The sequence below is a fragment of the Macaca nemestrina genome, chromosome 4, assembly GCF_043159975.1.
Source record: "Macaca nemestrina isolate mMacNem1 chromosome 4, mMacNem.hap1, whole genome shotgun sequence".
NCBI lineage: Eukaryota > Metazoa > Chordata > Mammalia > Primates > Cercopithecidae > Macaca > Macaca nemestrina.
Window position 1 is genome coordinate 88,386,369 of NC_092128.1, and position 24,289 is coordinate 88,410,657.

The 24,289-nt window shown below is 38.2% G+C and overlaps 1 protein-coding gene across 4 annotated transcripts in view; it reads right to left on the minus strand.

Annotated features, from left to right (window-relative positions):
* The window catches only part of LOC105475640 (sorting nexin 13), a 469,096-nt gene that overhangs the window by 171,732 nt on the left and 273,075 nt on the right, over positions 1-24,289 (minus strand). For all 4 annotated transcript variants that reach the window (XR_011622210.1, XR_011622209.1, XR_011622211.1 and 1 more), the window contains exon 29: positions 13,865-14,007. The gene's annotated coding sequence lies outside the window, so the exon portion shown is untranslated. The remainder of the gene's footprint in view (positions 1-13,864; positions 14,008-24,289) is intronic.

The following is a 24,289-nucleotide window of genomic DNA, read 5'->3' on the forward strand; positions in this document are numbered from 1 at the left end:
TCCCCTTTTTGTAAATATAAACTTTATTTTTTTAGAGTGGTTTTAAGTTTACAGCAAAATTGACTGGAAATTACAGAGAGCTTTCACTTACCCCATCCCCACACATGCACAACCTCCCCTGCTCTCAACGTTCACCAAGTGTGTTTTTTTAAACACGCAAAAAAGGCATTTTCTTTTTGCCACCAAAATTCTGCAATTCTAAATCCATTCATGTAACAGCTAATGTGTTTGAGTAATATCACATTTAAAAGGTCCCTACTATTAATTATATTAAAGCAAAATATGTCTTACATAATGAATAATTAATAACCATTTCATCGTTTATGTTTTGAGTAAATGTAGAGTTTCTCATATAGGATTTTCTTAGAGTAGAGTAAACTCTATCCAAACCTAGTCCATATGATAAAATGACTCTATTGATGCTTAAATTCATATATGGGATCATATTAAATTGCATATTTTGAAGAATTGCATATTTTGAAGAATGATGAATGCTCAACCAAAAAAAAAAAGTGATAAGAAGACAGTACAAGAGAAATAGAATTTAAGACTGTTTGGTAAAATGTAGATTAAAAACTTCAAAAAGATAAAAATATTGGTGGTTTTAGAATATTTTGAACAAGTTAGTTAATCTTGCAACGCTTCAGTTTCCTCATCCGTAAAATGTGGATAACAATCAGATCTGCCTCATGAAGACCCTGTGAGAATTAAACAAGATGATGTGTGCAGAGTACAGAAGTCAGTGAGCCCAGCATCTACAAGTGTCTATATGAATTAGTGGTTATTATGGCTACGATTGTGCCTGCTACTGCTGAAGTCAAAAGTTTTTTTCCTTTTATAACTGAACATAGCAGGATTTGCATTTGTGGAAGATGGTACCAAAGTACCTATATCTCTGAAAGTCAAAGAAAAATCACAAAGAAAAATCACAAAATGTGGGTTCACCTTCATTACATTTTGCCCTAAAAATTTACTACTTGTTTTTTGTCTTAAAATAATAGTCTTTTAAACTGAAAACAAAACAAAACACATAAGGCTTCATGGGGAAGTGGAGCAGCCAGATCAGCCACTACCTCACGTGTGGAGCCCGTGCTATCCTTTCAACAACATTAAAATCACATGGCAAAGTTTTATTCAGTCTAAACAGGGAATCTCTTAGGAAGAGATTAAGAAATAACAGAACCAAGACGAAGACCATGTGAGGCTCTGTTGTCGCCATAAGTCATGACTGTTGTCTATAAATTTAGACAGGAAGTTACCTCCACTTTTTTCATCAACAAAGTGAACACAGATGCACACCTTAAAATCAGAGGATCCAAAATGTAACATATAAACTGGATTTTAGATGTCATTTCATTTGAATTTTTTCACCAAAGCAAGCTTCAAAAACTCTCGAGAGAATTCCTGAGAATGAAAAAGCAACTAAAGCCTTTCTCCATTGAATTTTTAAATTCCGTCCTTGAGTAAAGACGCCTCAAATTAAAGTGTCATAGCCACGATCACCCACTAGGGGCAGAATTAGGACAAGCAGCAAAATCTAACACCCAGCCCAGCATTCTTTCCAGTACCTCTACAGAACTATTAAAAGAAAGTTTTTTAAAACTAGCACTCTTTTTTTGTACTCCAGGCTGTCTAAGGTTATTATATTTTGAGGATAAAACAAAGTCCAGGAACACAAATAATTCAGTTCTAGCCACTTACCCAGAGGCAGAAAATGAAGGGCTCTCTGCCAAGGTAACGTAAGATGTCACCCCCAAAACAATATCCCACTGACAGAGAAAGGGAATAGCCAGAATCTTGGCATGTGGCTGTAAAGCTCACAGTTCAGTTCCATTTCAGATGTACCTAGAGTCGCTCAGGGAATTCTCCCCAAATGTTTAAATTCAGCAATGGAAAAGTATTTAAGTTACATGGGAGTAATTTTTTATTCTTTTCTTTTCAGCAAGTGTTGCTTTCTTTGAAATATGAATTATGTATACCCACTATAATTAAATTTCTCTGATGGAGAATGAATGGCAATTGGAACCTAGTTTTTCACTTGTTCCATTTACCACAGGATGTAAAATACTCTTACTCTGGTAAATATTTCTTCAAAGTATCATTCTCGAGTAGATTATGTGATTTTCCTTTACAAGATCAAATGCTTAGGGGGGAATGTATTACTTTAAAATGCCTAGGAGAGGTGTGTATAGATCCAGACTTTAAATAATCAATGCTTGTTATTCTATTTCATTAAACTAGTAAGGCAAACATCTTACCAATCTTACCAATAGAGCCCAAAAGAAAGCAAAATGAAATAAACTAGATTCCAAGAAGTGATTTCACCTTGTAAGCAAGCTGTCTGCTTTTCTTCTCTTCATCTTCCTCCTTCCACCTTTTTTTTTCCTTCATTCTCATTGCCATCTCTGCCTATCACCACCTGAAACCTCAAAAGGAAGTTTATCCCTGTGAAAGATAGTTCTTCTTACTGCCATTATAACATTAGAATTGTTTTAAAGACAAACAACTCTGGAGTTAAACCTGATGGATGCAAACAACAAAAGGATTATTTTGTTATCACAACAATCCCTTCTGTCCTCATTATTTTGCTAGTATGTGAATTTAGAAGTACACCTAGTAAGGTTGGAGTTATGCATAGGATGTACCTATTTTTTCATATTTGCAATGATTTGGGAAGCTGGATTAAATTAAGTGATATAAGACATTTCCTAAAAAAGTAGAGCCACTTCTGGTTGAGAATACTCTATGTGCCACTCTCTTACATTTCAAACTAGAATGTTCTTGACCATGGACCAAACTGATGGGGACTTGCCACAAGGTTCATCTCCCTTTGTCTAGGTGAGTTTTCCAAGCCTCTAACCCAAAGTCAGCCTGTCAAGAACCTCAACATGCCAGCAAGAGCTGTGTATGAAAAAATGATTATTTATGAAATTATTAAAGTTGTTTTATAATCACATTTCATATAAAAATTAAGCTTGACATCATTATCTGGCATAAAATCATTCTAAGCCAAGAAGTAGTTCGCCAGTTTAAAGTATTTACTTAACCTGTTGATAAAATCATTAAAAAAAAAAAAAAAAAAAAAAAGAGCAAAACATTTACCTAGAAAATCACTGAGCTCATCTAGAGTGTCCCTTGTGGTATAGCATAAACTCTGCAGTGGCTACATTCTGAAACCATAGTGTTACAGTTTGGCTGTGTCCCCACCCAAATCTCATCTTAAATTCCCACATGTTGTGGGTGGTGGGAGGTAACTGAATCGCCGGGCAGGTCTTTCCTATGCTGTTCTTGTGATAGTGAATAAGTCTCATGAGATCTGATGGTTTTAAAAATGGGGGTCTCTGTGCACAAGTTCTCTTCTCTTCTCTGCCATCATGTGAGATATGCCTTTTACCTTCCACCATGATTATGAGGCCTTCTCAGCCACGTGGAAGTGTAAGTCCATTAAATCTCTTTCTTTCGTAAATTGCCCAGTCTCAAGTATGTCTTTATCAGCAGCATGAAAATTGACTAATACAGTAAATTGGTACCAGTAGAGCAGGCACTGCTGAAAAGATACCCAAAACTGTGGAAGTGACTTTGGAACTGGGTAACAGGCAGAGGTTAGAACAGTTTGGAAGGCTCAGAAGAAGACAGGAAAATGTGAGAAAATTTGTAACTCCCTAGAGACTTGTTGAATGGCTTTGGCCAAAATGCCAATAATGATATGAACAATGACATTCAGGCTGAGGTGGTCTATGAAAGGAGATGAGGAACTTGTTGGGAACTGGACCAAAGGTGATTCTTGTTATGTTTTAGCAAAGAGACTAGTGGCATTTTGCCCCTGACCTAGAGATCTGTGGAACTTTGAACTTGAGATAGACGATTTAGAGCATCTGACAGAAGAAATTTCTAAGCAGCAAAGCATTCAAGAGGTAACTTGGGTATGGTTAAAGGCATTCAGTTTTAAAAGGAAAGCAGAGCATAAAAGTTTGGAAATTTTGCAACCTGACAATGCCATAGGAAAGAAAATCCCATTTTCTGAGGAGAAATTCAAGCTGGCTGCAAAAATTTGCAAAAGTAACGAGGAGCCAAATGTTCACCAAGACCATAGGGAAAATGTCTCCAGGTCATATCGAGACCTTTGCTGCAGTCCTTCCCATCACAGGCCCAAGGTTTAGGAGAAAAAAAAGTTGTTTCGTGGGCCAGGCCCAGGGTCCCCATGCTGTGTGCAGCCTAGGGACTTGGTGCCCTGTGTCCCAGTTGTTCCAGCGTAGAGCTTGGCCATGGCCTCAGAGATGCTTCCATGCAGTGTTGAGCCTGTGAGTGTACAGAAGTCAAGAATTGGAGTTTGGGAACCTCTGCCTAGATTTCAGAAGATATATGGAAATGTCTGAATGCCCAGGCTTAGAAGTTTGCTGCAGGGGTGGGGCCCTCATGAAGAACCTCTGCTAGGGCAGTGCAGAAGGGAAATGTGGGGTCAGAGCCCTCACACAGAGCCCCCACTGGTGCACTACCTAGTGGAGCTGTGAGAAGAGGGCCACCATCCTCCAGACTCCAGAATGGTAGATGCACTGACAGCTTGCACTGTGCACCTGAAAAAGCCACAGATGCTCAATGCCGGCCCATGAAAGCAGCCAATAGAGGGCATATACCCTGCAAAGCCACAGGGGCAGAGCTGCCCAAGGCCATGGGAGCCCATCTTTTACATCAGCATGACCCGGACATGAGACATGGAGTCAAAGGAAATCATTTTGGAGTTTTAAGATTTGATTGCCCTGCTGGATTTTGGACTTGCATGGAGGCTGTAGCCCCTTTGTTTTGGCCAATTTCTCTTATTTGGAGTAACTGTATTTACCTAATGCCTGTACCCCCCATTGTATCTAAGAAGTAACTAACTTGCTTTTGATTTTACAGGTTCATAGGTGGAAGTGACTTGCCTTCTCTCTAATGAGACTTCAGACTGTGGCCTTTTGAGTTAATGCTGAAATGAGTTAAGACTTTGGGGGACTGTTGGGAAGGCATAATTGGTTTTGAAATGTGAAGACTTGAGATTTGGGAGGGTCCAGGGGTGGAATATTATGGTTTGGCTATGTCCCCACCCAAATCTCATCTTGAATTCTCATGTGTTGTGAGAGGGACCCAGTAGGAGGTAATTGAATCATAGGGGCAGGTCTTTCCTGCACTGTTCTTGTGATAGTGAATAAGTCTAATGAGATCTGATGGTTTTAAAAACGGGGGTCTCCCTATACAAGCTCTCTTCTCTTGTCTGCCGCCATGTGAGATGTACCTTTCACCTTTCACCATGTTGTGAGGTCTCCCTGACCACATGGAACTATAAGTCCATTAAATCTCTTTCTTTTGTAAATTGCCAAGTCTTGAGTATGTCTTTATCAGCCACATGAAAACAGGCTAAGACACATAGCCTAAAATTAAAAACTAGTTTTAAAATGCAGAGCAGTAACTTTCATCTGGTAAGATCAATACCAACAGTTGGTCAGTTAGTTGAAAAAGCTGAACAAAGTAGAGGAATTTTAAAATCAAATATTGTAATTTAAAACCTGAAAATAAACATGCATTTGCCAATATTTTAATGTAGAGGGTCTCCCTTTATTGAGTGCACATTATTTGATTTATCAGGGGAATCAGCCCCCAATATTTCAGCATAGGTCCTTTCTATTTTCCCTAAGTGTCAGCTGGTCTGAGAAATAAAGAAAAAGAGTACAAATACAGCTGGGCCTCGGGGGGTGCCATCACATATTGGTAGGACCATGATGGTGACACCGAGCCACAAAACCAGCAAGTTTTTATTAGGGATTTCAAAAGGGGAGGGGTGTACAAATAGGGAGTGGGTCACAGAGATCACATGCTTCAAAGGGCAATAAAAGATCACAAGGCAAAAGAGCAGAGCAAGATCACAAGCTCGGGCAAGGGTGAAATTAGAATTACTGATGAGGGTCCATGTCCTGCTGGGCATGCATTGTCTTGATAAACATCTTAACAGGAAACAGGGCTCCAGAGCAGACAACCGGTCTGACTAGAATTCACCAGGCTGGAATTTCCCAATCCTAGTAAGCCTGAAGGCACTGCAGGAGACCAGGGCATATTTCATCCCTTCTCTCAACCGCATAAGACAGACACTCCCAGAGCAGTCGTCTATAGGCCTACCTGTGGGAATGCATTCCTTCCCCAAGGTTATCAATTATTAATATTCCTTGCTGGGAAAAGAATTCAGTGATATTTCTCCTATTCACACATCTGTCTATAGGCTCTCTGTGAGAAGAAAAATATGGCTGTATTCTGTCTGACCCCGCAGGCAGTCAGACCTTATGGTTATCTTTCCTTGTTCCCTGAAAATCGCTGTTATTCTATTCTTTTTCAGGGTGCCCTGATTTTGTATTGCTCAAACACACATGTTTTACAAAAAATTTGTAAAGGTAACACAACCATCACAGGGTCCTGAGGCAACCTACATCCTCAGCTTACGAAGATGACGGGATTAAGAGATTAAAGTAGAGACAGGCATAGGAAATTATAAGAGTATTGATTGGGGAAGTGATAAATGTCCATGAAATCTTCATAATTTAGGTTCAGAGATTGCAGTAAAGACAGGTGTAAGAAATTATAAAAGTATTAATTTGGGGAACTAATAAATGTCCATGAAATCTTCACAATTTATGTTCTTCTGCCACGGCTTCAGCTGGTCCCTCCATTTGAGGTCCCTGACTTCCTGCAACACTGATTAGAAATCCATATAATCTTTCCCGAATAACCCACATCCACAAGGCATTCTCTCTAAATCCCCACTTCCCTTTAAGTGGAGCAAGAAGCCACAAATAATTTTGCAGAAATTTTAGAATACATACCTTCAAGATTTTCAGTTTTCCCTCCAACCTCTTATATTTGTTTCATCCACATCCAAATTTAACAGCAAGTCTAGTAATTTCTCTTTATCAAGTCTTTCTAAGCATTATATATAACTTGTTTTCAGAGAAATAAAAATCCCCTTTTATTTTGCAGTCATATTTCACTGGTTCACATAATATTGCAATTACCCACTTTAATTCAATGGCAAGTGTAGGTGGCATAAACAGGATTGGGACAAACTCACCTGACCCTTGGCAGGCACACAATTCTATTGGGGAAGCAAAACTGTGGGGATCCTGCTAGCTTAATTTCAGAATGATACAGACATCAGATAGCATAAGAAAAAAAAAATTGGTTAATATGTTGAGTCAGTTAAGTGGAGATACTCAGTTGGAATATCCAAATCCATATCCAAGTCCATATCTTTTACTATTTCCTCACACTTTCACCCTTCCATCTTTGATATAGTTTGCCTCTTTTACATGATCCCTGTGGTTTTTTAAAAGTAGTTGATTCCCCTGGGTGTGGTGGCTCACGCCTGTAATCCCAGCACTTTGGGAGGCCAAGGTGGGCGGATCAGGAGGTCAGGAGATCGAGACCATCCTGGCTAATACGATGAAACCCCGTCTCTACTAAAAATACAAAAAATTAGCTGGACGTGGTGGTGGGCTCCTGTAGTCCCAGCTACTCAGGAGGCTGAGGCAGGAGAATGGCGTGAACCCAGGAGGCAGAGCTTGCAGTGAACCGAGATCGCGCCACTGCACTCCAGCCTAGGCAACAGAGCGAGACTCCGCTTCAAAAAAAAAAAGTAGTTGATTTTCAAACACATTTTATTAACATTTTCTAAGCAATCTACATTTCAGTTAATACTATACAATACAAAGTATAGTTCTGGCTTTTAAAAGGGGGCTTCATCAAAGAAGTTTATTTATTTATTTATTTTTGAGGCGGAGTCTTGCTCTGTCTCCCAGGCTGGAGTGCAGTGGTGCAATCTTGGCTTACTGCAACCTCTGCCTCCTGGTTCAAGCACTTCTCCTGCCTCAGCCTCCCAAGTAGATGGGACTACAAGCGCCTGCCACCACGCCCAGCTGATTTTTTGTGTTTTTAGTAGAGATAGGGTTTCACCATGTTAGCCAGGATGGTCTCAATCCCCTGACCTCTGCCCGCCTCGGCCTCGCAAAGTGCCAAAGGAGTTTATTTTAAAAAATCTAATCAATCAATGTAAAAATGGTAAGTGAGAAATGAGCTTTTACAATATTGAAGAGTAATAGAATAAGATCTTCACAGGTACCCAACATGTATCACCATATATATATACATGGAAACATAGGCGAATTTAGATTGACTTTCATTTACATTTATAGCAAATAAGACAAGGTATCATGACCTTCCCTGGGAAAAAAAATGTTTTTTTCACTTGAAATTGATATCCATAAAATCAGTTAGGCATTTCCAATACAATTTGCCTTTCTGCTTTAGATAAGGACCAGATGTGCTCTATTGGGCACATGTTTTCATGTCCATTTGTATTTTCCCTTCAGGACTAAGGGTGTGGAGTCCAGAATTAGTGAGGCTCTCTCATTTGAAACTGCAACTCCCTCACTTACTATATTATGTGTCTAAGCAACAGTCTCCTCCCTGTGGTTCTTCTGTCCCATGCAGAACACAGTCATGCCTTGTGCTAAGCTGGTAGCCCCAGGTAGAGTAGCCAAGGAAATGCTTGGGTGAAAGGCTGTTGTTCTTGTTCTCTAACTTATATTGCAGAAAAGCAGTGCCCCCATGTTATAAAAGGACAGGCAAGAATCCCAAGAATCTCTTTACCTCTTCATAAAAAATCCCACTCTGATGAGACTAGAATGAATTAACTCCAGTATCTAATACACACATCACTACTATATGCAACAATCCTATTCACTATTCTAGAAAAGCCTTGCTAAAAAAATCTGCCTTACAATGACATCTGCTGGGAGTTTCTGGCACTGGATATATATGTATTTTTTTAAGACCAGTATCTGAGGTTAAAAAACACGGCACAGGAGAAAGAGAATTTAACTGTGTCAAGAATCATTCTCTCAAGTTATCTTTCAAACTAGGGACTATATCGCTTAAAAAATAAATAAAATACACCTCAGGTGAATTCATAATAAATATCAGATGCTAAGCTATGAAACTGAACCCAAAACATGAATTAACATTTGAATACAGTGTTATCCAGCTTTTAAACATTCCATTTAGCAAGAAAAAGACAGAATATAGGACATTCTTCTTGGATATGCTTATACTTCAGAGAATTTCTCAATGCTGAAAATCTGTCATTTTTTTCAAAAATATCAAAGTATTTATTGAGCTTGATTATTCTTCACATTTAAGGGACTACTGCTGTAAGTTTAGGTTAGAAATCTTTAAGGGCTGGTGAAGAGCATTTTCCTTCTAATCTTAAGTTTGAATTCCAGTTGAGGGTGTGGCCAAAGTATGGTGTTAAAAGAACCACCATGGGAATTAATCTTCCAGCAACCTATTGCCATATCCAGTGCTTCTGCCTTCATAAAGGGATGATAGCTGGGTGCATTGGCTCACACCTGTAATCCCAGCACTTTGGGAGGCCAAGGTGGGTGGATCACCTGAGGTCAGGAGTTTAAAACTAGCCTGGCCAACATGACGAAAGCCCGTCTCTAATAAAAATACCAAAACTAGCTGGATGTGGTGGTGGGCACCTGTAATCCCAGTTGCTTAGGAGGCTGAGGCAGAACAACCACTTGAACCCAGGAGGTGGAGGTTGCAGTGAGCCAAGATTGCGCCACTGCACTCCAGCCTGGCAACAAGAGCAAAACTCCGTTTCAAAAAAAAAAGATGATGATGATGATGATGATGAAATTAAGATGATGCCTAATATTTCTCTGTCAAAGTAACCTAAGCTATAAAAGAAAATCTGCTAACATTCTCTCATCTGTGAAGGGGCAGACACCTAAACGAAAGAGGGGTTAAGTTATAGGAGTTCACCAATGAATTAGAAAGGCAAAAGGAATTATAACATGAACAAGTTATAATTCTGCTTAATTGCACCCACTAAGACATATTAACATGAGATGCAATTAACCTAAGTATTAGCACAAAGTCCAATCTCCAGCTGCCACTGAGTCAAAAAACTTTTGTAACTGAATAGAAGTGTTCATTGTTCATTAAGGAAATTTATATTGGTGTTATTGTATTTGACAGCACGATGGACAAATTACATTTCTCTTACTATTGTTCATAGTAATAATTGAGGCCATTCTTTAACCTTTGATTAGATAATGATTAAGAAATTCTTGAGATTATGTTTGACAGAATATAAAACTGGAGATAATCTAAATATATATCAACAGGAGAATGGGTTTTTAAAAAACTGTGGTATATTGATACAATGGAATATTAAATGTTAAAATAAATGAACTAGAACTTCAAAAAGAAAAGAAAAATATTATGAGCATAATAACATTGCAATCTCTGGGAATTTCTTAAGAGAACAACAACAACAAAAAAAAAAAATTGCAAGAGAAATTGGATTGGTCTCCTGAGAAAAAAACCCTAGACTGTTAAAAAAAAAAATTAAGCCATCATATAGCTCTTTACTTCAACCATAAGAGCTAGCACCCCAATCTGTGCTGTTCAGATCTGTCCAGCTTTCAATTTCATTTTCGTGTTTAAGGACATGAAGAAACATAGTATAGCTATGTTTCTTAAACTATTTACTATTGAATCTAAGAAAGTGTGAAGGCTGTGCTTTGTGGCAAGGCTGAAGTTATTCCCACAAAACTGACAGAGGGTCAAAAAGCATAAAGGGTTGGTATATATTCTATAATTCCCCATCTTTCTCCTCATAAATGGAGCTTATCTTGAGGCATGACTCTACAAAAGCAAAGGCTGTGTCCAGCTCTGTTCAGTGCTATTTTCCCAGTGCCTGCTGGTGAATGTTTATAGAACTGCTTTTCTACTTTTAAGCTATTTTACGATCTTGACACCTGATATATCCACATCTTAAAGCAGATCTTTCCACGTCTTTTCTGACTCTCATTGCTCCCTATTCTGCTACACCCCCAATCCCCAGATTCCAGGAGTCCACCTCAGCTAGTCTGAGTCTCCCTTACACTGCTCTGGCAGCCGAGAGAGTCCTCTGATTTTTACAGAGGCCATCTGCTGTCTTTGACCAAAGACCTCTGCTGACTTGAGTCCTTTGGCATCAAGACTCTGGAAGTGAGAGAAGGGAGAGTAGAAACAATATGAGCCATCAGATGGAAGGTAAAGCACGTAAAGGGGCAACTAAGGAAATATTTGCCCACAAGGCAGTCTTTGAAATGGATGTTGAAAGATAGTAGGGGCATGATTGGAGGAAACCAGGAAAATTTCAAATTCTTTGTATTTTATGTCACTCTGTTTGTATAAAAGCATTTAAAACTGCAAACATTACACATATTGGGATAAAAGGACTATTTAGGCAGCTTTACAGTTAATTATACTGATTTGTCTTACCTGCTTATTCACAATACCTGAATACCTGAATGTCTGTCTGCTTGCTACACAAGCAACAAACTAGACTGACTCTACGCTCATATTAAGTTTCAACCAGGAACATAACCAAATATCTTGCTTGCTTGCTAACGCTGATTCTGAATGCTTTTTTTGACCATTTGAACAAGAAACCAATTTGACCAAAGAAGTTATTATGCAGTTGCAGAGATAGATATTTTATGCCCTCTTCGGCAGGATAATATTTTCGTAAGCAGAAAATGTATAAATAATCTGCAAATAAAATAATTTTCATTTAGATCACTTCCATACATGTTTGCCAAATCTATCCTGCTCCAATCCCCCAGCACTATGCTAGACCAAGTCTCGTCTCTTTACTCTGCATTACTGCCACAGCCCTGCCTCTGAACTTCTGCCTTACCTACCAAGTGAAAATGTTTTCACTTTACTCCTGTAAATTGATACAACAAAAATGCTGTAATAGCTCCTGATTTCTTTCAACTTCAAGCCACCTTCAAGACCCCAGCCCACTTTGTACAATTTCATATTCTATTATTTCCCACTATATATGGAAAACACATTGTCTTCCAGGTTTAGAAATCTCTTTTTAGGTCAATTAGTATCAATATTCCCTTTAAGCTACTCAGATCTTGCCTTAAGAGAACTGCCTGGTCAGTAAGTCTCAACTCAACTCCACTAGAGCTTCCTCATGTAAGTTCTCCCCAGTAGCATTCCAGAAATCCACATTTGGAGCTCTAAGACATAAGGAAGTGACAACGTGTCCATTAACACATTGTCTTACAAGCACAGATTTCTAGTTCCCATCATAATCACTTCATTCATTTTGTCTTTTTCACCTGAACAGTGTGCCCTCTACTCCACTCCTTATTCAGGTTCTAAGGAAACACTTGCCTTAAAGATTCACCTTAAGCTGTATCTGAAAGCTCTGATATACTTCAAGTGGTAAAGAGTTCTGCCCTCTCTTGTAATGGTCTTACGACCATTACCAAATATCTGTTGATCAAACACAAAGCCTAGATCATAGACTAGTGAAATGAGCAGTTTTAATCATCTTAATCAAATTAATGTGATTTCTCTATAGGCCCTTCAGCTTCAATTAGTATCCAATGCCAGTCAATCAATATTCCTCCGCATTAGTATAACTCAGAGATTCTCAAAATTAGCTGCTTTTCAAAATCAACAATGAGGCTTATAGAAGAATTGATATCTGGACCCCTCCCTTAGACTGTGATTCAGGAAGTCTGGTAAAAAAAAAAAAAAAAAAAAAAAAAAAAAACTAATTTCAAGTAGCTCCACAGGTGTTTCTGATACCCACCCAGGGCCAGGACATAGTCGTTCCAGCTGAGTGCTTAGTAATTGACCCACAAGTGTATCAGGCCATGAGGAGTCAAAGAAGCCATACCAACAACAGGAGATTTAAGGTGATCTGTAGATTAAACCAAAAAGCAAAACGTTTTCCTTTACATGCCAAATTCAGCAGCCCCTACAGATCCAATAACTCAGAATAATTTCTTTGTGTATACAGTTACAAACTGACAACTGGGGCCAGGGGTTCCCAGTGGTGACAGCACCCAGAATAATCTGGAAGCAAACATAGATACACTGACCCATTGAACTGGAAACTCTGGGAATGGGAACTGGAGATCCACATTTTTCAAATCTCCAGGTGATCGCTTAAAGCAGAAAGGATTGGAAATCTCTTTTTAGCTCATTCCAAATTAGTACCTATATTCCCTTTAAGCTACTCAGATATTGTCTTTAAAGAACTGCCTGGTCAGTAAGTCTCAACCCAATTCCACTAGAGCTTCCTCATATGAGATCTTCCCAATGGCATTCCAGAAATCCACATTTAGAGCGCTAAGACATAAGGAAATGATAAAGGATTCCTATGAAAGAAGACAAAAACTTGGTTTGCGTTAGCTGATACTCTCATCTTTCCAATGGTCATCACAATGATTGCTTAACTAAGTCAGTGTTATGGCACGAGTGTTTGTATATTGTTCTAAAATCTTTCCGTTGGCTGTGACTCCAGTGTATGAACCATTCTTTTTGCCTAGAGATAACCTAATATCTTTGCCATACAGAAGATGAAAAGCAGCTGAAATTTAGGCTTCTTTGCATAGATATATTAGCTGGGGACTCATATCATGAACTATTTGCTCTTTAAATACCCTTGGAAACTGTTTTATCTCAATTGCAAAAATCACTATTATGAAGCATTGCTTTTTATTATAACACAGTAGATAGTTTAATGTACAGCAACCAAAAAAAAAAAAAAGAAGTATGTTTGCCAGTTGGTATTTTGCCCTTATTATATAAAATTAGAAATGGAAACGGCGGCCTTGATGAAAACAGTGAAATTCCAGTAAGTAGGATTAGTCATACTTTTTGTGTTCCAGGGTTACATTTCAAACGACAAGTAAAAGTTCCCCGAGCTACCAGTGCAAGCAAACACTCTCAAATTAAAATAAAAAGGACTACACATACTTACAAGAGCCAAAGCGAGAATGAGTAACGTTTGACATTTGAAAGGCTGGAACTGCAGCAAACAGCTCTCTCCCCGAGGAGAAACTTCTCACCAAATAGTTGGCTCATTGTGGTATCTAGCTTTCTTTGAAACAGCAAGCCTAAAATCTTCAGGGAGAAGGCAAATTAATGAAAACCACTTTGGCTTAACGCCTCACAAGCTGGGAACTGTTGTAATCAAGTCAAAAAGCACAGGCCAACTGAGTTTTAAATTATACACTGGTCAAAGAAACTGGAAAGACATCAATGATAACAGATTGCTGACAGGCCTGGGGCCCCTCTTGTAGCCTCACTCACTCAGTGAGTGTCTTGGGGCTTTTTACTTCCACCATTAATAAGATTTCTTTGCTTGGGAGGTAACACTTGGACATCCTTTGTTTTGTACATTAGGATAGTAGCCATATTAACAGCAGCATTTTTTCAACATGAACATAAGAGCAAATAGGTAATAGAATGAGTCAAGGATTGAAACTTGTGCACTGTCGGCCAGGCACAGTGGCTCACGCCTATAATCCCAGCACTTTGGGAGGCCGAGGCAAGCAGATCACGAGGTCAGGATATCAAGACCATCCTGGCCAACATGGTGAAACTCCGTCTCTACTAAAAGTACAAAAATTAGCTGGACATGGTGGTGGGCGCCTGTAGTCCCAGCTACTTGGGAGGCTGAGGCAGAAGAATCGCTTGAACCCAGGAGGCAGAGGTTGCAGTGAGCTGAGATCATACCACTGTACTCCAGCCTGGCGACAGAGCAAGACTCCATCTCAAAAAAAAAAAAAAAAAGTGCACTGTCACCCACATAATTCACAGGGAGAGAGAGACAGACAGGCAGAGGGAGAAATAGTGTAGACCTTCAGAAGTCCTAAACATGAACTAAAATACTAAGGTTCATACATATGCTTTATACCTCATAATCTTTCAGAGTATGTAATCTTACTCTGATTATGTAATCATAATCTTTCAGAGCAGTGGAGTATAAAATAACTCTGCTGCAGATTATTAACTTTCTTTAAATGTCAATGGCAAAAGCTAGCGTTTATGAGTTTTTCTTCCCAACCATCTATGCACCTCAAATAATTTCTTTGGAAGCCATAACATCTCTTTACAACTCACGTAGGAAATTCAACTTCTCCTAAACTCCTCCCACTCAGATGAGCGCTGGGTAAAAGCTCCTAGAGGTCTTTGGCATGGTCAGCTGCCTTGCCCTATTCTGCTCAGTTGGGTGGTGTTTGTGTCTATCCACAAAATGGATAAAGACAAGAACCGCCCACCCCATCTAACAGTCTCACAGCTTCAAGGAGTTTCCTGATGGCCCACTGCTCCTAACATGTTTCTCCTACCAAGTCAGTCTATGACAGTAGTTCAGCAAAGATGCTTTTATTAGTTTACTGTGGCTGCTGTAACAGAATATCACAAAATGGGTGGCTTAAACAACAGAAATTCATTGTCTCACAACGCTGTGGAGGCTAGAAGTCAGATATAGGCATTGGCGGAGTTAGTTCCTTCTGAGGGCTGTGAGAGAAGGATCTGTTGCAGGCCTGTCTCCCTGGCTTGGAGACAGTCATCTCCTCCCGGTGTCCCTTCATATTGTCTTCCCACTACGCATATCTCTTTGTTCAAATTTCCCCCTGTTGATCAGACACCAGTCATAATGGATTAGGGTCCACCTGTCCTAATGACCCCGTTTTAATTTGATTACCTCTGTAAAGACTTTACCTTGCAATAAGGTCACATTTTGAAGGACCAGGGGTTAGGACTTCCATATATAAACTTCAGGGGTACAGAATTCAGGCCATAACAACCATCTATCCATTCTTATATGGTGAACACCACTGACATTTAAGGGCAATATGCACTCTGAGAAGCAAGGATGCCAAACCCACTGGGCCATGTGTCAGCTCATTAATAATTTGCAAGAAGCTACAATAATTTTCACAGACTAGTATCCTGTGATGGCAAGTGAAATTCATTACAGTCTGGTCACCTATAGAACACTTTTCTTCTAAATGCGTGTGTTGTTTACTGTACAATAATATGAAATAGTGAAACTAAAACCACACCTGGTAATTAACTGTGAATCCAGCAACTTTGGCTTTTTCTTTGATCATCCCCTGCTGAGGTATTTATTAAGTTTCATTCTCCATTTCATGCATTTAACAATGAGACAATAATATAGTCTTACCTACCCCGTATCATAGGTCATCAAATCCTCTGTCTTTCCTAGCCACCACAACCACAAACTCAACAACCAATAACATGCCTATGTCCTTAGTGACACTGTTTTCCTTAAAAGGAATTCCACCACCATCCTGCTAAAAGATTCCCAACCCAGTTCACAAAGATTGAGTCCCTGTGCTCCATCCCCCTGATGACGATAAGGCTGAAGTCTCCTCTTATAAACCCCTTGTCTTGGGGCATGACTCAATTGATCCTATGAGGAATAGGGATATACTCTTTGAATAAACTGTAAACCCAATCACAGAAAGAATCTTCCTCTCCAAAGAAAATAGTTGGACCTAAAAACCCAAAGCCCACATAGATAGACCTACCATGTTCTGTTAGAAAAATAAATTCAACAGAAGTTTTCTAAGGTTGCCAGATGCACAGGAAACAAAGGATCCATCATCATTGCCTGAGATCTCACTCTAAAGGTATAATTACCTTTACTTGAGTCTGCTTTCCTTAGCTAATCCAAATTAGCCAAGGTACAAAATTGAACCATATAAATTGTATGGGTTAAAATCATCAATAATTGTCAACTTCATGTGGCTCAACCTAATTCCATGCTTCATTCATTAATTCAATTCTTTCAAAAATCAAAGTGCTTTTCATTACTAGGTCTGTATCCTAGGCCTGCATAAATCTACATAAGGAGAGTTTTCAATACAGTTAGGGCAAAAACCACTTCTGACTACAAGATCTGAAGTTATCCTTCCTCTGTAAACAACTAAGAAGCAGAACGAAATACAGGAAATAACTATTTTCAGACACTGGACAACAGGCAACAGAGAACTGTGATCCCAGGGAAAAAGGAAATAGAGTGCTATGACTGCCCAGGCTCTTTGCCTAAAGGCAATTTCTGAACTGCTGAGCAAGGAGGGGAAACCCAAACTGCAATCTCACTGAGTGGAGAAGACAAAGATGAGGTTCAGGAGGATAAGGGGGCTTTGGCTTTAACTTACATGCCAGAATACCCAAAAATCTGGAGCTGATACAGAGAAAGAATTCTAGAAATCAGCACAGGGGAACTCTAGAATATATGTCTGAATATCAATATGCACTTGTAGAGTATGAAACACCCTAAGGTACGGCAAAGAATGACTTCTGAGAAAAGAAAATGTACCAAGGAGTTATAAACCAAACAATTCCTAGAGCTCACACAAGGCCAGGAATAGTTTGAGTTTCCGCCAGTGAGAATGCAAAGGCCCCATGGGATGCATGTAGCAGCCAGTGAAGACCACAGAAGGGCCAACCTAAAAAGTGAGTTTAAATTACCTCTAGTATAAAGACTACTCCAGATATGCCCTTAAAAACTCTTTTTAAAAGATTCAAACAGATACATCTTGTCTGCCACATGTTCCAGACGAAAACAACTAGATATGAGAAGCAGCAGAAAAATATGGGCCATAACAAAAAAAAAATTAGTCAATAGAAACTTAGATGAAAAATATTATATCTGAGGTTAAAATATCACTAGATGGAATCAATAGCAGATTAGAAACTGCAGGAGAAAAGATCAGTGAATTCAAAGACAGCAGTAGAAATTATGCAAAATGAAGCATAGAGAAAAATTACTAAAAAAAAATTTACAGAACTCAGTGATCTGTGGAAGAACATTAAGAACTTTAACACAAGTAAAACTGGAGTTCCAAAAGGAGAAAGAAGTGAATAGAAACAAATTTTTAAGAAATAATGGTTGAAAATATTCCAGAATTGAAAAACTGTAAATGCACAAAGAGGCTCAGCAAACCTCAACCAAGAAAAATACAAAAACATAAAAAAACACACACAAAACACTACAGAACAATATAACCAAATTGCTTAAAGGCAGTAAAAAGAGAAAATCTTTAAGAAACAGCCTGAGGAAAGAAAACACATTAAATACAGAGAAACGAAGATAAAAATACCACAGACTGTTCTTACTTTTCTTCAGAAACTATTCAAGCTCTGTTTTCACTTATTTGTGGGATCTAAGAGTCAAAACAATTGAATTCAGAAGAATGGTTACCAGAGGCTGCGAAGTGTAGTCGTGGGCTGAGGGGAAGGTAGGGAATGGTTAGTGGGTACAAAAAATTGTAAGAACGAGCAAGACCTAGTATTTGATATCACAACAGGGTGACTATAGTCAATAATAATTTAATTGCACATTTAAAAATAACTAAAAGTGTATGACTGGACTGTTTGTAACACAAAGGATAAATGCTAGAGGGGATGGATACTCCATTTTCCATGATGTGATCGTTATATATTGCATGCCTGTATCAAAACATCTCACGTACCCCATAGATATGTATACCTACTATGAACCCATAAAAATTAAAAATTAAAAAAAAAAAACTATGCAAGCCAGAGGACAAAAGAACAGTATCTTAAAGTACTGAAAGAATAAATAAATGTCCTCAGACAACAAAAGCAAAAATAGACAAAGGGACTATATCAAGCCTAAAACTTTTTTCCATCAAAGGACACAATCAACAGATTGAAAAGGCAACCTATGAAATAGGAAAAATATTTGCAAATCGTGTATCTGATAAGGAGTTAATATCCAGAATACATAAAGAACTCCTGGATCTTTCAAAACTGAAGAAAGAACAAAATTAAATATTTAGAAAATTAAAATAGAATTCTTACAACTCAACAGCAAAAAAAAAAAAAAAAAAAAACAATAACCCAATTAAAAATGGGCAAAGGACTTGAGTAGACATTTATCTGAAGACAACATATAAATGGCCAACCAAGCATATGGAAAAATATTCAACATCACTGATCAGCAGAGAAATGCTAATCAAAACCACAATAAGGTATCATCTCAAAGCCGTTAGGATGGCTACTATGAAAACAAAAACAAGAAAACAAAATAGCAAATGTTTGCAGGAATGTGAAGAAGTTGGAACCTTTGTGCCCTACTGGTAGGATTATTTAATGGGGCAATAGCTTTGGAACAGTATGGCGGTTCCTCAGGAAATTAAAAATAGAACTACAGTATGGTCCGGCAATCCCATTTCTGGGTATATATGTACAAGAATTGAAAGCAGGGTCTCAAAGAGATATTTGCATACACATGTTCATAACAACACTAATCACAATAACCAAAAGGTAGAAGCAACCCAAGTGTCTGCTGACAGATGAGTGAATGAATAAAATTGGCATATACATAAAATGAAATACTAGGCAGCCTTTAAAAGGGAGGAAGTTTTATCCCATATTGCAACATGGATGAACCTGGAGAATTTTATGCTAAGTGAAATAAGTAAGCCATAAAATGACAAACACTGCATGATTCTACTTTTATGAAGTTTACAAAGTAATCAAATTCATAGAAATAAAAAATGAAATGTTAGTTACCAGAGGCTGCAGCAAGCATAAAGAGGGAAGTTGTTTAATGAGTATAGAGTTTCAGTTCCGCAAGATAAAAAGATTCTGGAAATCTGTTTTACAATAATGTAAATATACTTAAAACTATTACACTCTACACTTAAAAATGAATTACATACTTTAAAAAGGTTAAGATGGTAAAGTTTATGATGTGTGGTTTTTACAATAAAAAAGAATAAACAAATACCAATCTATAATTCTATACGTAGTGAAAATATTTTTTAGAATTGAAGGCAAAGTGAAGGTTTTTTAGAAAAACATGAAAACTAAGAAAATTCAACACCTAACCTGCATTGTAAGAACATTAAAGGATTTTCTTCAGGCAGGAGGAAAATTATACCACATGGAAATTTTAATCTACACAAAGGAATAAAGAGTGAAAGAAATAGTAAATATATGGGTAAATTAAAATTTTTTCTCATTTTTTAAATTTATTTAAAGATAATTGACTATTTAAACATAAACAATAAGTATATGTAGAATCTTTAATATATGCAGAGATTAAATATATGACAATAGTATCAAGGATGGAAGAGTAAAATGGAAGTATACTGTTGAAAGATTTAACATTATATGTGAAGCTCTATAATATTTGAAAGTTGACTGTAGTGAGTTATAAGTGTGCATATTTTAAGACCTAGAATAATTTCCAAAAATATAAAACAAAGAGGTATAGCTAATAAGCCAGCAGTGAAGATAAAACTAAATCCTGAAAAGTGCTCAGTTAATCTACAAGAAGGCAGAACAAAAGGGAAATGAGCAAATGGTGCAAATAAAAAACAAATACCATAATGCTATATTTAAAACCAATCATGCCACCATTTACATTAAATATAAACAATCTAAGCACTCCAATTAAAAGACAGAGATTGTCAGCCCAGATAAAAAAGCAAAATTCAGCAGGATGTGGTGGTTCATGCCTGTAATCCCAGCACTGTGGGAGGCCAAGGCATGAGGATCACTTGAAGTCAGGAGTTCGAGACCAGCCTGACCAACATGGAGAAACCCCATCTCTACTAAAATTACAAAATTAGCCAGGTGTGGTTGTGCATGCCTGTAATCGCAGCTACTCAGGAGGCTGAGACAGGAGAATTGCTTGAACTCAGAAAACAGAGGTTGTGGATGAGCTGAGATCACACAATTGCACTCCAGCCTGGGCAACAAGAGCGAAACTCTTAAAAACAAAAACAAAAAAAGAATTATTTTACTCTTTATTCCTTTGTGTGGATTAAAATTTCCATGTGGTATAATTTTCTTTTTGCCTGAAGAACATCCTTTAATGTTTCTCACAATGCAGGTTAGGTGTTGAATTTTCTTAGTTTTCATGTTTCTCTAAAAAACTTTCACTTTGCCTTCATTTCTAAAAAATATTTTCACTAGGTATAGAATTATAGATTTGTATTTGTTTATGTTTTTATTTGTTTTTGTCTTAAAAACAAAAACAAAATAAAATTCAACTATATGGTACCAAGAAACTCCTCTAAAATATAATAATACAGATGGTATAAAATAAAAGGAGGGTAACAGAGCTACTATGCACAGCTATCCATGAGGCAGCTGCAATTTCTGTATTAATATTAGAATGCCTGAAACTGCCAATATTAGCCAAGTATCGCCAAGGCTTTTGCCTCATTCTGTTCTATTAATGTGATGCCTGCTTCTACTCACATTGCTACTATTCGGCCTGGCTCAAGCCCTAAGGTTCTGCCCTGAACTCCCTAGACCCTAGTGGACTTCACTCAGATCCAGGCCTCATTCCACTGCAGGGTCCTGTGAGGCCACTCTGCCCCTGTCATAGCCACATGCCTTCTTGGTTAAAATCAGAACCAGCCCCATGTAAGTCAAACTCTCCATCTGTTCCCAAACCAACCTTTCTTCTCCAGCCCAAGTTATTGAACTCTAGGTCAAAATCCATGTGGCTTTAGTCCAAGTAGCATCTGAGTGCTGCCATGCTGCATAAAAGCAGGCTGCAGCAGGAATTTGTTTCTGCTTCCACCACATGGAAAGATGGAAGGGCTCCATCTTTTGGCCAACATTGCTCAATTTCTCCACACAGGAAAATTGACACCAGTATCATCTTTTGGAACGAACATTCTTTAAAACTAAGCATTTATATTCTTGTGTCCATAGTAGCGAGCATTATTTACTTGTACTACATAGCACTTCGCATTTTTTAGAATAGTTTCAGACATTTTTATCTTTTCTGGTGTCCTCTGAGATTAAGAGTAATAGGTAGTAGAATCAGACTGCCAGGGTTTAAGTACTACTTACCTTATCGCTATCACTGACTAGCTACGTACACTTTGGCTAGTTACTTAAACTAAGATTAAGCTACTTGTAGAGTAGTGTGTGAATAGACTTTCAATTAAAAGTAGAAATATGTGCCTGTAATCCCAGGACTTTGGGAGGCCAAGGTGAGCAGATTACGTGAGGTCAGGAGTTCAAGATCAGCCTGGCCAACATGGTGAAACCTCATCTCCACTAAAACTACAAAAATTAGCTGGGTATGGTGGCACATGCCTGTAATCCCAGCTACTTGGGAGGCTGAGGTAGGAGAATCGCTTGAACCCAGGAGGCGGGGGTTGCAGTGAGCTGAGATCCTGCCATTGCACTCTAGCCTGGACAACAAGAAATTCTATCTCAAAAATAATAAGTAGAAATACGAAACTCAGAAGTATTACACAAGGTACCTGAAGTCACCTACAGAAGGGTAGAGCATATTAGACAGTTTTTAAAGTGGCTTGCAATGACTCCCATCTCCTCGTATTCACACTCTTGTGCAATTCCTTCCCCTTGAGTGTGTGCTGAACTTAATGATTTGTTTCTAACAAGCAGAATTTGGCAAAGCTATAGGGATATCACTTCTGAATGGGCTTTGAAAGACTGTGGCCCCCATCTTATGCGTGCTTTCTCTCTCCCTGGCTCTTACTGCTTGCTCACTTGTTTGCTTGCTCTCCTGAAATAAGCTGCCATGTTGTAAGTTGCCTTACAATGTGCCTAAGAGGCACATTTGGCCAGAAACTGAGGGTGGTCTCCAATTAATATCTAGAAAGAAAACCAAAGCCCTCAGTCCAACAACCCACAAGGAACTGGCTTCCATATGAGTAAGCATAAAAGTGAATATTGCCCTAATTAAGCCTTGAGGCAACTACAACCTTGGCTGACACCTTGATTGCCACTTAAGGGAGACCCTGCACCAGATCACCCAATTAAACCTTGCCCAAATTCTTGACTCACAAACCATGAGATAATAAATGTTTGTTGTTTTAACATGTATTGAAAACTTTGGGAGTAACTTGTTACACAGCACTAGATAACTAATGCACAAAAATTCTAGCAATAGCCTTCTAGTGTTTCCTTACTTCTACTATTACCTTTCCAGAGTACAGAGACTTATGCTTTTAAACAAGTCTGATAAAGTAATCTTTTAGCTCAAAACCCTGCAATGGGTCCCTCCTTTTCAGAGTAAAGGTAAAAAACCTTACAAGACCTAAAAGATCAGAAGACTCCCCTTTGCTGTGACTTCAAATCTCACCACTCACTTGTTTGCACCCCCACCCCACAGGTTTCTTTACTGTTCCTCACACATGCCGGGTGTGTTCACACATTGGCTTTTGCATTGGCTTTTGCCTTTCTCTGAAATCTTCTTTCCCCGGATATCCATACATCTAACTTCCTTGCCTGTTTCAATTGTTCAATCACCTGTCATCTTCTCAATGAGGCCTAACCTGAGCATCATATTATAAATTGCCTATATCTTCTCTTTCCCCACTCTACTTTTCTTTATCCATAGCATGTATCAACTTCTAACTTATTATATATTTTACTTATTTATTATGCTATTGCTAATGGTCTTTCCTCCAAAAATAATGTAGACTCCAAGAGGAGAGAGAACTTTGCCTTTTTTCTTCTGTATTAGAAGATAACTAAATTAACTACCCTGCTCTCAGAAATAATCTAGAAAGAGTTTTTCCAATACAAAGATTATTATAACCCGCTTTTAGCATGTAAAAATACTTAACATGGACTTAATACATTATTTGTTATCATTACTCCTTATTTAACATCACAGTTTTCAAGATTTTCAAAGTGCTGATGAGATTTTGTAGTGCCAAGACAGGGAGTACAGTGATCACCAAGCAAAGGCAAATCATGACTGCTGTGACCATCTTCCCAAGGACCTTATATCAAGACACCAAAACTTTATAAGTAAAAATAGGAAAATTAGCTTAAAAAACAAAAACACTGATATAAACTAAAAGCATGAATCCATTTCCTTATTCAAGATATTAAACAAAGGAAAACCTTACAAACTCTCATATGAGAATATGTGATAAGAAATGTTTGGCTGCCAAATGAATTTTATACTATTACATATCTCCTTTGTTGTATGAAAGTATGAAATAGTCCTGAGGCATCCTTTATATTTATCAGAACTTGATTAGTAAGCAGCAATTCTATTTCTTTGTTCAGTTTTTATGGGCTTATATCATACTTTGATCCTAAAACGAATTCCCTAGTAACAGAAGCAGGATTCAGCTTGTCAGGTGCCCACAAATAAAGGCCTCTTTCATTTCCTTCTTAGTTGAAAGGCTTTCCCTCAACTGTGGTTAGCAACCTCATTCCCAAGGCAGCCTTTGTGTCCAAGTAGGAGTTGCATATGTTACCTCCAAGCATGCAAATTGCAACGATCCCCCACTGTCTGCGTTAATGGGCTGCAAAGCTTAACAGTCCCAGAGGAAGCAACACCTTTGTTTTTATACTTGAAACTTAGCCTTATAATGCACCTCCACCTCCT